The sequence below is a fragment of the Cherax quadricarinatus genome, chromosome 28 (assembly GCF_038502225.1).
Source record: "Cherax quadricarinatus isolate ZL_2023a chromosome 28, ASM3850222v1, whole genome shotgun sequence".
Lineage (NCBI taxonomy): Eukaryota > Metazoa > Arthropoda > Malacostraca > Decapoda > Parastacidae > Cherax > Cherax quadricarinatus.
The window spans coordinates 10,686,446-10,704,425 of NC_091319.1; positions in this window are offsets into that span (position 1 = coordinate 10,686,446).

Sequence of the window (17,980 nt, forward strand, 5' to 3'; positions counted from 1 at the left end):
AGGTACCTGAGTACTCACCTAATTGTGGTTGCAGGGGTCGATTCATAGCTCCTGACCCCGCCTTTTTGCTGGCCGCTACTAGGTCACTCCCCCTGCTCCATGAGGTTTATCATACCTCTTCTTAAAGCTATGTATGGATCCTGCCTCTACTACATCACTTTCCAGACTATTCCACTTCCTGACAACTCTATGACTGAAGAAGTACTTCCTAACATCCTTTTGATTCATCTGAGTCTTTAACTTCCAACTGTAACCCCTTGTTGCTGTATCCCATCTCCGTAACATCCTGTCTCTGCCCACCTTGCCGATTCCTCTCAGTATTTTATATGTCGTTTATCATGTCCTCCCTTAGTCGGCTGGTGTGGGTCGCATCCTGGTGGAACAATACTGGTGGACCACAATGGTAATAAGGCAGACAGTCCTGGATGACGAACTGTCTTTTTTGGGTTATCCTGGGTAGCTAACCCTCCGGGTTAAAAATCAGGATTTTTTTTTTATCTACTGACCTCTGGTGTACCGATCTTTGGTGTACTGACCTCTGGTATACTGCCTTCTGGAATATCGACCTTTGGTGTTTACCTGGAGTTACCTGGAGAGAGTTCCGGGGGTCAACGCCCCCGCGGCCCGGTCTGTGACCAGGCCTCCTGGTGGATCAGAGCCTGATCAACCAGGCTGTTGCTGCTGGCTGCACGCAAACCAACGTACGAGCCACAGCCCGGCTGATCAGGAACTGACTTTAGGTGCTTGTCCAGTGCCAGCTTGAAGACTGCCAGGGGTCTGTTGGTAATCCCCCTTATGTGTGCTGGGAGGCAGTTGAACAGTCTCGGGCCCCTGACACTTATTGTATGGTCTCTTAACGTGCTAGTGACACCCCTGCTTTTCATTGGGGGGATGGTGCATCGTCTGCCAAGTCTTTTGCTTTCGTAGTGAGTGATTTTCGTGTGCAAGTTCGGTACTAGTCCCTCTAGGATTTTCCAGGTGTATATAATCATGTATCTCTCCCTCCTGCGTTCCAGGGAATACAGGTTTAGGAACCTCAAGCGCTCCCAGTAATTGAGGTGTTTTATCTCCGTTATGCGCGCCGTGAAGGTTCTCTGTACATTTTCTAAGTCGGCAATTTCACCTGCCTTGAAAGGTGCTGTTAGTGTGCAGCAATATTCCAGCCTAGATAGAACAAGTGACCTGAAGAGTGTCATCATGGGCTTGGCCTCCCTAGTTTTGAAGGTTCTCATTATCCATCCTGTCATTTTTCTAGCAGATGCGATTGATACAATGTTATGGTCCTTGAAGGTGAGATCCTCCGACATAATCACTCCCAGGTCTTTGACGTTGGTGTTTCGCTCTATTTTGTGGCCAGAATTTGTTTTGTACTCTGATGAAGATTTAATTTCCTCATGTTTACCATATCTGAGTAATTGAAATTTCTCATCGTTGAACTTCATATTGTTTTCTGCAGCCCACTGAAAGATTTGGTTGATGTCCGCCTGGAGCCTTGCAGTGTCTGCAATGGAAGACACTGTCATGCAGATTCGGGTGTCATCTGCAAAGGAAGACACGGTGCTGTGGCTGACATCCTTGTCTATGTCGGATATGAGGATGAGGAACAAGATGGGAGCGAGTACTGTGCCTTGTGGAACAGAGCTTTTCACCGTAGCTGCCTCGGACTTTACTCTGTTGACGACTACTCTCTGTATTCTGTTAGTGAGGAAATTATAGATCCATCGACCGACTTTTCCTGTTATTCCTTTAGCACGCATTTTGTGCGCTGTTACGCCATGGTCACACTTATCGAAGGCTTTTGCAAAGTCTGTATATATTACATCTGCATTCTTTTTGTCTTCTAGTGCATTTAGGACCTTGTCGTAGTGATCCAATAGTTCAGACAGACAGGAGCGACCTGTTCTAAACCCATGTTGCCCTGGGTTGTGTAACTGATGGGTTTCTAGATGGGTGGTGATCTTGCTTCTTAGGACCCTTTCAAAGATTTTTATGATATGGGATGTTAGTGCTATTGGTCTGTAGTTCTTTGCTGTTGCTTTACTGCCCCCTTTGTGGAGTGGGGCTATGTCTGTTGTTTTTAGTAACTGTGGGACGACCCCCGTGTCCATGCTCCCTCTCCATAGGATGGAAAAGGCTCGTGATAGGGGCTTCTTGCAGTTCTTGATGAACACAGAGTTCCATGAGTCTGGCCCTGGGGCAGAGTGCATGGGCATGTTATTTATCGCCTGTTCGAAGTCATTTGGCGTCAGGATAACATTGGATAGGCTTGTGTTAATCAAATTTTGTGGCTCTCTCATAAAAAATTAATTTTGATCTTCGACTCTCAGTCTGGTTAGCGGCTTGCTAAAAACTGAGTCATATTGGGACTTGAGTAGCTCACTCATTTCCTTGCTGTCATCTGTGTAGGACCCATCTTGTTTAAGTAGGGGCCCAATACTGGACGTTGTTCTCGATTTTGATTTGGCATAGGAGAAGAAATACTTTGGGTTTCTTTCGATTTCATTTATGGCTTTTAGTTCTTCCCGCGATTCCTGACTCCTAAAGGATTCTTTTAGCTTAAGTTCGATGCTTGCTATATCTCTGACCAGTGTCTCCCTACGCATTTCAGATAGATTGACCTCTTTTAGCCGCTCTGTTATTCTTTTCCGTCTCCTGTAAAGGGAGCGCCTGTCTCTTTCTATTTTACATCAACTCCTCCTTTTTCTTAGAGGAATAAGTCTTGTGCATACATCGAGTGCCACCAAGTTAATCTGTTCTAGGCATAAGTTGGGGTCTGTGTTGCTTAGTATATCTTCCCAGCTTATATCGGTTAGGACTTGGTTTACTTGGTTCCACTTTATGTTTTTGTTATTGAAGTTGAATTTGGTGAATGCTCCCTCGTGACTAGTCTCATTATGTCGGTCTGGGGCTCCAAGCATACATGTCTGAACCTCAATTATGTTGGGATCTGAGTATATTGTTTTTGATATGGTGACATTTCTTATCAGATCATCATTGTTAGTGAAGATGAGGTCTAGTGTATTCTCCAGTCTAGTAGGCTCTATTATTTTCTGGTTTAAATTGAATTTTGTGCAGAGATTTAAAAGCTCGTGTGAGTGTGAGTTTTCATCAGAGCTGCCTCCTGGTGTTATTACTGCAACAATATTATTTGCTATATTCCTCCATTTTAGGTGCCTTAAGTTGAAATCTCCCAGGAGCAAGATGTTGGGTGCAGGAGCTGGAAGATTTTCCAGACAGTGGTCAATTTTTAACAGCTGTTCCTGGAATTGCTGGGATGTTGCATCCGGAGGCTTGTAGACTACCACAATGACTAGGTTTTGGTTCTCGACCTTTACTGCTAAAACTTCCACTACATCATTTGAGGCATTAAGCAGTTCTGTGCAAACAAGTGACTCTGCAATGTACAGGCCAACCCCCCCCCCTTTTGCCTGTTCACTCTGTCACATCTGTATAGGTTGTAACCTGGGATCCATATTTCGTTGTCCAAGTGATCCTTTATGTGGGTCTCAGTGAAAGCCGCGAATATTGCCTTTGCCTCTGCAAGCAGTCCACGGATGAAAGGTATTTTGTTGTTTGTTGCTGGCTTTAGACCCTGTATATTTGCAAAGAAGAATGTTATCGGATGGTGATATTGTTGGTACTGGGGGGGGGGATTTTTTTTCCGGCATTAGTATCTGTATCTGTTGGTTTGGAGTGGAGGCCATCGACTGTGGTTCCACTCCAGGAATGACTGGATTTGGTGTACGATTTCTGCCATTTCCTGCCAGTTTTTTGTCCTTTCTGGCACTAAAAAACCTCTCCCTCTTGAGTGGCTGTGGCTACCCAGGTTTTCCCATGGCCTGGATGTTTTGTATCTTTTTGTCCCCTTTAGATGGTATGCCTGGCAATTTAAGTTATAGCACAGTCTTTCCTGTACTGAAGAGGTACACAGTTCAGGGTGAAAAAGCTTACAGGAAGGGAGTTTGAATTTTCCTGTTGTCATATGGGCATGGCATTTTCTAGGGTGGTCATAGTTGCACGTCCCATCTGTTTTTCCAGATTTCCCATGCCAGCAGATATCAAGTGCATAGTATGTGCACAGGCTTGGTTTCCGTTTGCCTTGGATTTCTGTGACTGTATTCCCTGTTGGTGCATGTTTCCCTGTCTTACTTCTATCCTCCCTAGCACCAACAATGGAGCTCCCACCAGTTGTTTTTGGTAATATATCCTCACTATTGCTAGTGGAGTCCTCTTGTTTGCTATTTCCTGCGGTATTTCTAGTTTGCAATATTGGTTTTATCTTATCTTTGATTACACTTGTTTCCCTACTATGGCTCCTGTCCCCTATGAGGTAATTTATATGTATTCCTTCCTGCGTATAATTCCCGACTACCTGGACAAAATCTCCAGCTTCACCATTACTGTCTCCCAGGACAGCATCTCCAGCTTCACCATTACTGTCTCCCAGGACAGCACCTCCAGCTTCACCATTACTGTCTCCCAGGACAGCACCTCCAGCTTCACCATTACTGTCTCCCAGGACAGCACTATCAGCCCCACATTTACTGACTACCAGGACATCACCTCCAGCCTTACAGTTTCTGACTACATGGCCAGTATCAAGGGCAGTACCATTCAGCCCAGACTTTTTATGTTCCCATCTGTTGTAGAAAGCTTCCAGGTTTTCTATGAAAGCAGCTTTGATGTTGTCCTCTTTTAATACCCTTGTGATTTTAGTCCACAGATTTATCTCATTTGGGCATACCCAAAAACACTTCCCTGTTTTAACACTGCTTGTAGCTAGTTCTTGGATATCTGCACAAGGGGCGTGACACCAATTTCCACAAAAATGACAATTTACCCATGTGGAAGCCCGTTTGTTTGACTGACCACAGACTACACACAGCTTCATAATGATTTGAATGGTTGATTTACTGCAATTCTACTAGCAACCTCTTGAATATTCTATTAATAACCTCGTTAAATGAAGCTCTAGCTATTTGTATTTCTGTTTCTAACTGTTTTTGTATATTGGACAGCTTACCGTGCACATTCCTGATTTATATTTAATGTTTGTGTTTATAAGGGCGCCTACAACCCCATCCGTTTACAGTCTGCTTTATTGTCCAACGAAACCGTTTCTAGTGTACTGACTTCTGGTGTACTGACCTTTGGTGTACTGACCTCTGGTGAACTGACCACTAGTGTACAGCCTCTGACCTCTGGTGTACTGACCTCTAGTGTACTGACTTCTAGTGTGAACATTAAAATGGTATAAAATACCGACAGGTTGTTAGGTAAGACACATATGCAACAGTTAGGTATCTTTATTATGAAACGTTTCGCCTACACAGTAGGCTTCTTCAGTCGAGTACAGAAAAGTTGATAGAAGCAGAAGATACTTGAAGACGATGTAATCAGTCCATCACCCTTAAAGTTTTGAGGTGGTCAGTCCCTCAGTCTGGAGAAGAGCATTGTTCCATAGTATGAAACAATATGGAGATGAAGTGACAGGATGGAGCCTTATATATTGCCAAGAGGTGAGACGTAGGTCACTAGAAGAGGTAAGAACTCAGATGTTGAGAGGTCAGGTCCCTCTCAAATCCAGCCGCTCTCACTAGTGGAAGTTGTCGAAGTTGATTGCAGGTCTGTACCAAGTTACCCTTGTGTTGCAGTGTCTGACAGATTGAACATTAAAATGGTATAAAATACCAGACTGAGGGACTGACCACCTCAAAACTTTAAGGGTGATGGACTGATTACATCGTCTTCAAGTATCTTCTGCTTCTATCAACTTTTCTGTACTCGACTGAAGAAGCCTACTGTGTAGGCGAAACGTTTCATAATAAAGATACCTAACTGTTGCATATGTGTCTTACCTAACAACCTGTCGGTATTTTATACCATTTTAATGTTCAATCTGTCAGACACTGCAACACAAGGGTATCTTGGTACAGACCTGCAATCAACTTCGACAACTTCCACTAGTGAGAGCGGCTGGATTTGAGAGGGACCTGACCTCTCAACATCTGAGTTCTTACCTCTTCTAGTGACCTACGTCTCACCTCTTGGCAATATATAAGGCTCCATCCTGTCACTTCATCTCCATATTGTTTCATACTATGGAACAATGCTCTTCTCCAGACTGAGGGACTGACCACCTCAAAACTTTAAGGGTGATGGACTGATTACATCGTCTTCAAGTATCTTCTGCTTCTATCAACTTTTCTGTACTCGACTGAAGAAGCCTACTGTGTAGGCGAAACGTTTCATAATAAAGATACCTAACTGTTTGTAGATGAATGGTTCAGAGAACCGACATGTTGATAAATTAGACACATGTGCAACTCTTGGGTATCTTTATTGAGGAAACGTTTCGCCACTGTGTGGCGAAACGTTTCCTCAATAAAGATACCCAAGAGTTGCACATGTGTCTAATCATACCTAACTGTTGCATATGTGTCTTACCTAACGACTTCTAGTGTACTGACCACTAGTGTACAGCCTCTGACCTCTGGTGTATTGACCTCTAGTGTACTGACCTCTGGTGTACTGACCTCTAGTGTACTGACTTCTGGTGTACTGACTTCTGGTGTACTGACCTCTGGTGTACTGACCTCTGGTGTACTGACCTCTGGTGTACTGACCTCAAGTGTGCTGACCACTAGTGTATGGCCCCTGACCTCTGGTGCACCGACCTTTGGTGTTTACCTGGAGTTTACCTGGAGAGAGTTCCGGGGGTCAACGCCCCCGCGGCCCGGTCTATGACCAGGCCTCCTGGTGGATCAGAGCCTGATCAACCAGGCTGTTACTGCTGGCTGCACGCAAACCAACGTACGAGCCACAGCCCGGCTGGTCAGGAACCGACTTTAGGTGCTTGTCCAGTGCCAGCTTGAAGACTGCCAGGGGTCTGTTGGTAATTCCCCTTATGTATGCTGGGAGGCAGTTGAACAGTCTCGGGCTCCTGACACTTATTGTATGGTCTCTTAACGTGCTAGTGACACCCCTGCTTTTCATTGGGGGGATGTTGCATCGTCTGCCAAGTCTTTTGCTTTCGTAGTGAGTGATTTTCTTGTGCAAGTTCGGTACTAGTCCCTCTAGGATTTTCCAGGTGTATATAATCATGTATCTCTCCCGCCTGCGTTCCAGGGAATACAGGTTTAGGAACCTCAAGTGCTCCCAGTAATTGAGGTGCTTTATCTCCGTTATGCGCGCCGTGAAGGTTCTCTGTACATTTTCTAGGTCAGCAATTTCACCTGCCTTGAAAGGTGCTGTTAGTGTGCAGCAATATCCCAGCCTAGATAGAACAAGTGACCTAGTGACCTGAAGAGTGTCATCATGGGCTTGGCCTCCCTAGTTTTGAAGGTTCTCATTATCCATCCTGTCATTTTTCTAGCAGATGCGATTCATACAATGTTATGGTCCTTGAAGGTGAGATCCTCCGACATGATCACTCCCAGGTCTTTGACGTTGGTGTTTCGCTCTATTTTGTGGCCAGAATTTGTTTTGTACTCTGATGAAGATTTAATTTCCTCGTGTTTACCATATCTGAGTAATTGAAATTTCTCATCGTTGAACTTCATGTTGTTTTCTGCATCCCACTGAAAGATTCGGTTGATGTCATCCTTGTCTATGTCAGATATGAGGATGAGGAACAAGATGGGAGCGAGTACTGTGCCTTGTGGAACAGAGCTTTTCACCGTAGCTGCCTCGGACTTTACTCTGTTGACTACTACTCTCTGTGTTCTGTTAGTGAGGAAATTATAGATCCATCGACCGACTTTTCCTGTTATTCCTTTAGCACGCATTTTGTGTGCTATTACGCCATGGTCACACTTGTCAAAGGCTTTTGCAAAGTCTGTATATATTACATCTGCATTCTTTTTGTCTTCTAGTGCATGTAGGACCTTGTCGTAGTGATCCAATAGTTGAGACAGACAGGAGCGACCTGTTATAAATCCATGTTGCCCTGGGTTGTGTAACTGATGGGTTTCTAGATGGGTGGTGATCTTGCTTCTTAGGACCCTTTCAAAGACTTTTATGATATGGGATGTTAGTGCTATCGGTCTGTAGTTCTTTGCTGTTGCTTTACTGCCCCCTTTGTGGAGTGGGGCTATGTCTGTTGTTTTTAGTAACTGTGGGACGACCCCCGTGTCTATGCTCCCTCTCCATAGGATGGTAAAGGCTCGTGATAGGGGCTTCTTGCAGTTTTTGATGAACACGGAGTTCCATGAGTCTGGCCCTGGAGCAGAGTGCATGGGCATGTCATTTATCGCATGTTCGAAGTCATTTGGCGTCAGGATAACATCGGATAGGCTTGTGTTAACTAAATTCTGTGAATCTCTCATAAAAAAATAATTTTGATCTTCGACTCTCAGTCTGGTTAGCGGCTTGTTAGAAACTGAGTCATATTGAGACTTGAGTAGCTCACTCATTTCCTTGCTGTCATCTGTGTAGGACCCATCTTGTTTAAGTAGGGGCCCAATACTGGACGTTGTTCTCGACTTTGATTTGGCATAGGAGAAGAAATACTTTGGGTTTCTTTCGATTTCATTTATGGCTTTTAGTTCTTCCCGCGATTCCTGACTCCTATAAGATTCCTTTAGTTCGATGCTTGCTATTTCTCTGACCAGTGTCTCCCTACGCATTTCAGATATATTGACCTCTTTTAGCCGCTCTGTTATTCTTTTCCGTCGCCTGTAAAGGGAGCGCCTGTCTCTTTCTATTTTACATCTACTCCTCCTTTTTCTTAGAGGAATAAGCCTTGTGCATACATCGAGTGCCACCAAGTTAATCTGTTCTAGGCATAAGTTGGGGTCTGTGTTGCTTAGTATATCTTCCCAGCTTATATCGGTTAGGACTTGGTTTACTTGGTCCCACTTTATGGTGTCCCGATCTTTAGTGTATGACTTCTATTGTACAGATCTATAGTGTACTGACCTATGGTGTACTAACCTTTGGTGTTCTGACCTCTGTTGTACTTACCTCTGATGTACTTACCTTTGATGTACTGACCACTGGTGTACCAACGTATCACCCACCTCTAGTATACTGACGTCTGGCGTTCTGATCTTTGGTACCGACCTCTCGTGTACTGATCACCGGTGCCAACCTCTCCTGTACTGACCTCCAGTGCCGACCTCTGGCACTGATATATGTGTTGACCGGCACAAGAGCCCCAATAGAAGTGAGTCACAACATATTTGCCATTAGGTTACACTAGCTTGAATCTGCATAATTTACTTTATGTAGACAGCCTGTACTGTCTGCACAGACAGCCTATGCTGTCTGCCAGCTTAGTTCATATTTCGCAACACTAAGGTGCTGCCCTCTGGGCCTGCTCCAGGTCTGTGGGAAGCTGGGCCCACACACACTCTCTCAGCGGCCTGGCAGCAAGACAGAAGGCCTAGTAGCTCTCTCCTCTCGTGGGATGGCCCTGCCCGGGCCATGGGCACAACACACAAGCCTGTGTACCCACCACGACTTTTCAATAAACAAAGAAGCCCCCGAAGACGTTTATAATTCACACCCCGCTTTCAGTTCACCAAATAATCTCGTTATATTTATTTACGTGAGCTCGTCATACCTGTGTGCTCTCAAAATCTATGTAAAAATATTTTTCGTATTACCTAAACAAAAACTTACTAATCTTTATAGAAATAACGTTTCCATCTGATCTTTAGTGCACAAGCCTCTGATGCTGATCCCTTGTGTACTGACCTCTGGTGTATTGACCTCTGGTGGGTTGGCTTCTGGTGAACTGACCATTTACATACTGACTTTTGGCGTAGGAATACTATGGTGTGATGATATGACTGCAGTAATGACCTCGTTGTAGTTTTGTTTACCATAAAAAAAATATATATGTGAAATTTTCCCATCGTTTACCCATAATATTCATTCTCTTAAATAATTTCAACACAGAAAACGAAAATTTATATTTAGGGAAACTTAAATATTTGTCATATGAGGTCTGGTAACTCCTGATAATTTTGTATTATGTTCCTCAAACAAAATTTTTGCCATAAGCGTTATAGTGACAAGCACCTATTTTATGATGAATAAGACGCATGTGTAACACCTGGTATCCTGAATAAAAGACATAAGAGTAGGAACCTCGCACAGTTGATCCAGTGGAAGAGGCAAAGCGATGCAGCAATTGTAAATGTAATCACATGTGGGAGGAGACCACTAATGGAAATAAGTCAGGACCAGAAAGTGGACCAGAGATTTAGCAGAAGAGTTGTAGAATGGAGACTTTTAGAGTGAAGACAGTGAAGAAGTGGAATGATGCAGCGGTTGCAGACCCAGTCCCTTGTACACATGGAGAGGATTTCGGGGGTCAACGCCCCCGCGGCCCAGTCTGTGACCAGGCCTTGCGGTAGATCTTGTGAGCCGCATGTTCAGTGATACACTTCAGTGTTCTAATTCTAGAAAGATCTGGAGCTGCTCTACCCTGTTCACCTAGTAGTGAGTAGGAACTTGGAAGTAAAGCAATCTGTTGTATATATCCTGTGCAAACTATTTATACAACTTAATAATGTCTTATTTAAAAATTATAATTCCACCCGTCTTCAACAAAATATGTTAAATATGTAAAAGGAATGAAGCTTCACTGTTGAAATTTAATATACTGTGATATTAACAACAACAACAACAACAACAACAACAACAACAACAATAATAATAATAATAATAATAATAATAATAATAATAATAATAATAATAATAATAATAATAATAATAATAATAATAATAATAATAATAATAATAATAGGTAAGTAGGTAGGTAGACAGCAACCACCCAGGGAGGTACTACCATCCTTCCAGGTGACTGTGAAACAGAAACCTGTAACTGTTTTACATGATGGTAGGATTGCTGGTGTCTCTTTTCTGTCTCACAAACACGCTGGATAATAGGTATATCTTACTACTTCTACTTACACTTAGGTCACACTACACAGGCAAGCACATGCATATTTATATATACATACACACATCTAAGGTTTTTCTTCTTTTTCTTAATAGCTCTTGTTCTTGTTTTTTTCTCTCTCTCTATTGTCCATGGGGAAGTGGAAAAGAATCTTTCCTCTGTAACCCATGCGTGTCGTATGAGGCGACTAAAATGCCGAGAGCAATGGGCTAGTAATCCCTTCTCCTGTACACATTTACTAAAAATCAAAAGAAAAACTTTATAAAACTGGGATGCTTGAATGTGCGTGGATATAGTGCGGATGATAAGAAAGAGATGATTGCTGATGTTATGAATGAAAAGAAGTTGGATGTCCTGGCCCTAAGCGAAACAAAGCTGAAGGGGGTAGGTGAGTTTCAGTGGGGAGAAATAAATGGGATAAAGTCAGGAGTAGCTGAGAGAGTTAGAGCTAAGGAAGGGGTAGCAATAATGTTGAAGACCATTTATGGAAGGAGAAGAGGGAATATAAATGTGTAAATTCAAGGATTATGTGGATTAAAATAAGGGTCGGATGTGAAAAGTGGGTCATAATAAGCATGTATGCACCTGGAGAAGAGAGGAGTGTAGAGGAGAGAGAGAGATTTTGGGAGATGTTAAGCGAACATCAACCAAATCTTTCAGTGGGCTGCAGAAAACAATATGAAGTTCAACGATGAGAAATTTCAATTACTCAGATATGGTAAACATGAGGAAATTAAATCTTCATCAGAGTACAAAACAAATTCTGGCCACAAAATAGAGCGAAACACCAACGTCAAAGACCTGGGAGTGATCATGTCGGAGGATCTCACCTTCAAGGACCATAACATTGTATCAATCGCATCTGCTAGAAAAATGACAGGATGGATAATGAGAACCTTCAAAACTAGGGAGGCCAAGCCCATGATGACACTCTTCAGGTCACTTATTCTATCTAGGCTGGAATATTGCTGCACACTAACAGCACCTTTCAAGGCAGGTGAAATTGCCGACCTAGAAAATGTACAGAGAACTTTCACGGCGCGCATAACGGAGATAAAACACCTCAATTATTGGGAGCGCTTGAGGTTCCTAAACCTGTATTCCCTGGAACGCAGGAGGGAGAGATACATGATTATATACACCTGGAAAATCCTAGAGGGACTAGTACCGAACTTGCACACGAAAATCACTCACTACGAAAGCAAAAGACTTGGCAGACGATGCACCATCCCCCCAATGAAAAGCAGGGGTGTCACTAGCACGTTAAGAGACCATACAATAAGTGTCAGGGGCCCGAGACTGTTCAACTGCCTCCCAGCACACATAAGGGGGATTACCAACAGACCCCTGGCAGTCTTCAAGCTGGCACTGGACAAGCACCTAAAGTCAGTTCCGGATCAGCCGGGCTGTGGCTCGTACGTTGGTTTGCGTGCAGCCAGCAGCAACAGCCTGGTTGATCAGGCTCTGATCCACCAGGAGGCCTGGTCACAGACCGGGCCGCGGGGGCGTTGACCCCCGGAACTCTCTCCAGGTAAACTCCAGGAATGTATAGGAACCTTTGAACCAAGTGAGAGAGTATTGTGGTAGGGGATCTAAATGCTAAAGTAGTAGAAACATTTAGAGAGGGTGTGGTAAGCAATTATTACTACAGAAAAAGCGTCCTTTCTCCAAAATTTCCACCAGTCAACTATAGTGATAATATAGCATTTATTGTGGTGGGGGCCAAAAAGAAAAACTAGAAAAGCTAGATACAGCGATTGATAAACAAGGGTTGAGGCTCGACCGTTCGTCACTATAGGAGTTGCCAGCAGTCACCGGTTCTTCAACACGCAAGTTATACTTTTGTATCAATCAAATCACATATTACTCGGGTAGATAATTTCCAGTAGATCCTTCATGTGTTAGCCCAAATCACCGACCAGCATGCTTTAAATAAGTGACCCACTGATCAGATCAGACTGGCTCCGAACCCTCGACTGGACCGAACTCTCGACTGGTCTGAACCCTTGACCGGTTTCAAACAGATTCGTTGGACAATAAAGCAGACTGTAAACGGATGGGGTTGTAGGCGCCCTTATAAACACAAACAATAAATATAAAACAGGTAAACTCCAGGAGCGTACTCCAGTAAGCTGTCCTGATATACAAGTACAGTTAGAAATAGAAATACAGATAGCTAGAGCTTTATTTAAGGAGGTTATTAATAGAGTATTCAAGAGGTTGCTAGTAGAATTACAGTAAATCAACCATTCAATTCATTATGAAGCTGTGTGTAGTCTGCAATAAATCAAACAAACGGGCTTCCACATGGATAAATTGTCATTTTTGTGGAAATTGGTGTCACGCCCCTTGTGCAGATATCCAAGAACTAGCTACAAGCAGTATTAAAACAGGGAAGTGTTTTTGGGTATGCCCAAAGGAGATAAATCTGTGGACTAAAATCACAAGGGTATTAAAAGAGGATAACATCAAAGCTGCTTTCATTGACAACCTGGAAGCTTTCTACAACAGATGGGAACATAAAAAGTCTGGGCTGACTGGTACTGCCCTTGATACTGGCCATGTAGTCAGAAACTGTAAACCAAACCATACCCCCGGCCGGGATTGAACCCGCGGTCATAGAGTCTCAAAACTCCAGCCCGTCGCGTTAGCCACTAGACCAGCTAGCCACAATAAGATTCACCCAACTAGGTATATTTCTACACCATAGGAAGGTTAGCACAGGCACCTCTGTGACCACAAATGCAAGTTTTTACAGACGAATCTCCAGCTAGCGTGGCCGTGACAAACTCTAGCTCAAGTCCCTTCACTGCCGTCAACATGACTCAAGAAATCGTAATGACACGATTGCAAACAAACCATACCCCCGGCCGGGATTGAACCCGCGGTCATAGAGTCTCAAAACTCCAGCCCGTTGCGTTAGCCACTAGACCAGCTAGCCACAATAAGATTCATCCAACTAGGTATATTTTTGAGACTATGACCGCGGGTTCAATCCCGGCCGGGGGTATGGTTTGTTTGAAATCGTGTCATTACGATTTCTTGAGTCATGTTGACGGCAGTGAAGGGACTTCAGCTAGAGTTCGTCACGGTCACGCTAGCTGGAGATTCGTCTGTAAAAACTTGCATTTGTGGTCACAGAGGTGCCTGTGCTAACCTTCCTATGGTGTAGAAATATACCTAGTTGGATGAATCTTATTGTGGCTAGCTGGTCTAGTGGCTAACGCGACGGGCTGGAGTTTTGAGACTCTATGACCGCGGGTTCAATCCCTGCCGGGGGTATGGTTTGTTTGCAATCGTGTCATTACGATTTCTTGAGTCAGAAACTGTAAGGCTGGAGGTGATGTCCTGGTAGTCAGTAAATGTGGGGCTGATAGTGCTGTTCTGGGAGACAGTAATGGTGAAGCTGGAGATGCTGTCCTGGAAGACAGTAATGGTGAAGCTGGAGGTGCTGTCCTGGGAGACAGTAATGGTGAAGCTGGAGGTGCTGTCCTGGGAGACAGTAATGGTGAAGCTGGAGATTTTGTCCAGGTAATCGGGAATTATAGGCAGGATGGAATGCATATAAATGACCTCATAGGGGACAGGAGCCGTAGTGGGGAAACAAGTGTAGTCAGAGATAAGATAAAACCAATATTGCAAACTAGAAATTCAACAGGAAATAGCAAACAAGAGGACTCCACTAGCAATAGTGAGGATATATTACCAAAAACAACTGGTGGGAGCTCCATTGTTGGTGCTACGGAGGATAGAAGTAAGACAGGTAAACATGCACCAACAGGGAATACAGTCACAGAAACCCAAGGCAAACGGAAACCAAGCCTGTGCACATACTATGCACTTGGTATCTGCAGACATGGGAAATCTGGAAAAACAGATGGGACGTGCAACTATGACCACCCTAGAAAATGCCGTGCCCATATGATAACAGGAAAATGCAAACTCCCTTCCTGTAAGTTTTTTCACCCTGAAATGTGTACCTCTTCAGTACAGGAAAGACTGTGCTATAACTTAAATTGCCAGGCACACCATCTAAAGGGGACAAAAAGATACAAAACATCCAGGCCATGGGAAAACCTGGGTAGCCACAGCCACTCAAGAGGAAGAGGTTTTTTTAGTGCCAGGAAGGAAAAAAAACTGGCAGGAAATGGCAGAAACTGTACACCAAATCCAGTCATTCCTGGAGTGGAACCACAGTCGATGGCCTCCACTCCAAACCAACAGATACAGATACTAATGCCGGAAAAAAAATCCCCCCCCCCCAGTATCAACAATGCCACCAGTCCGATGACATTCTTCTTTGCAAATATACAGGGTCTAAAGCCAGCAACAAACAACAAAATACCTTTCATCCGTGGACTGCTTGCAGAGGCAAAGGCAATGTTCGTGGCTTTCACTGAGACCCACATAAAGGATCACTTGGACAACGAAATATGGATCCCAGGTTACAACCTATACAGATGTGACAGAGTGAACAGGCAAAAGGGGGGGGGGGTTGGCCTGTACATTGCAGAGTCACTTGTTTGCACAGAACTGCTTAATGCCTCAAATGATGTAGTGGAAGTTTTAGCAGTAAAGATCGAGAACCAAAACCTAGTCATTGTGGTAGTCTACAAGCCTCCGGATGCAACATCCCAGCAATTCCAGGAACAGCTGTTAAAAATTGACCACTGTCTGGACAATCTTCCAGCTCCTGCACCCAACATCTTGCTCCTGGGGGATTTCAACTTAAGGCACCTAAAATGGAGGAATATAGCAAATAATATTGTTGCAGTAATAACACCAGGAGGCAGCTCTGATGAAAACTCACACTCACACGAGCTTTTAAATCTCTGCACAAAATTCAATTTAAACCAGCAAATAATAGAGCCTACTAGAATGGAGAATACACTAGACCTCATCTTCACTAACAATGATGATCTGATAAGAAATGTCACCATATCAAAAACAATATACTCAGATCACAACATGATTGAGGTTCAGACATGTATGCGCGGAGCCCCAGACCGACAAAATGAGATTAGTCACGAGGGAGCATTCACCAAATTCAACTTCAATAACAAAAACATAAAGTGGGACCAAGTAAACCAAGTCCTAACCGATATAAGCTGGGAAGATATACTAAGCAACACAGACCCCAGCTTATGCCTAGAACAGATTAACTTGGTGACACTCGATGTATGCACAAGACTTATTCCTCTAAGAAAAAGGAGGAGTTGATGTAAAATAGAAAGAGACAGGCGCTCCCTTTACAGGAGACGGAAAAGAATAACAGAGCGGCTAAAAGAGGTCAATCTATCTGAAATGCGTAGGGAGACACTGGTCAGAGAAATAGCAAAAATCGAACTTAAGCTAAAGGAATCTTATAGGAGTCAGGAATCGCGGGAAGAACTAAAAGCCATAAATGAAATCGAAAGAAACCCAAAGTATTTCTTCTCCTATGCCAAATCAAAGTCGAGAACAACGTCCAGTATTGGGCCCTTACTTAAACAAGATGGGTCCTACACAGATGACAGCAAGGAAATGAGTGAGCTACTCAAGTCCCAATATGACTCAATTTTTAGCAAGCCACTAACCAGACTGAGAGTCGAAGATCAAAATGAATTTTTTATGAGAGAGCCACAGAACTTGGTTAACACAAGTCTATCTGATGTTATCCTGACGCCAAATGACTTCGAACAGGCGACAAATGACATGCCCATGCACTCTGCTCCAGGGCCAGACTCATGGAACTCCGTGTTCATCAAGAACTGCAAGAAGCCCCTATCACGAGCCTTTACCATCCTATGGAGAGGGAGCATGGACACGGGGGTCGTCCCACATTTACTAAAAACAACAGACATAGCCCCACTCCACAAAGGGGGCAGTAAAGCAACAGCAAAGAACTATAGACCGATAGCACTAACATCCCATATCATAAAAGTCTTTGAAAGGGTCCTAAGAAGCAAGATAACCACCCATCTAGAAACCCATCAGTTACACAACCCAGGGCAACATGGATTTAGAACAGGTCGCTCCTGTCTGTCTCAACTATTGGATCACTACGACAAGGTCCTAGATGCACTAGAAGACAAAAAGAATGCAGATGTAATATATACAGACTTTGCAAAAGCCTTCGACAAGTGTGACCATGGCGTAATAGCACACAAAATGCGTGCTAAAGGAATAACAGGAAAAGTCGGTCGATGGATCTATAATTTCCTCACTAACAGAACACAGAGAGTAGTAGTCAACAGAGTAAAGTCTGAGGCAGCCACGGTGAAAAGCTCTGTTCCACAAGGCACAGTACTCGCTCACATCTTGTTCCTCATCCTCATATCTGACATAGACAAGGATGTCAGCCACAGCACCGTGTCTTCCTTTGCAGATGACACCCGAATCTGCGTGACAGTGTCTTCCATTGCAGACACTGCAAGGCTCCAGGCGGACATCAACCAAATCTTTCAGTGGGCTGCAGAAAACAACATGAAGTTCAACGATGAGAAATTTCAATTACTCAGATATGGTAAACACGAGGAAATTAAATCTTCATCAGAGTACAAAACAAATTCTGGCCACAAAATAGAGCGAAACACCAACGTCAAAGACCTGGGAGTGATCATGTCGGAGGATCTCACCTTCAAGGACCATAACATTGTATGAATCGCATCTGCTAGAAAAATGACAGGATGGATCATGAGAACCTTCAAAACGAGGGATGCCAAGCCCATGATGACACTCTTCAGGTCACTTGTTCTATCTAGGCTAGAATATTGCTGCACACTAACAGCACATTTCAAGGCAGGTGAAATTGCTGACCTAGAAAATGTACAGAGAACCTTCACGGCGCGCATAACGGAGATAAAACACCTCAATTACTGGGAGCGCTTGAGGTTCCTGAACCTGTATTCCCTGGAACGCAGGCGGGAGAGATACATGATTATATACACCTGGAAAATCCTAGAGGGACTATTACCGAACTTGCACACGAAAATCACTCACTACGAAAGCATAAGACTTGGCAAACGATGCAACATCCCCCCAATGAAAAGCAGGGGTGTTACTAGCACGTTAAGAGACCATACAATA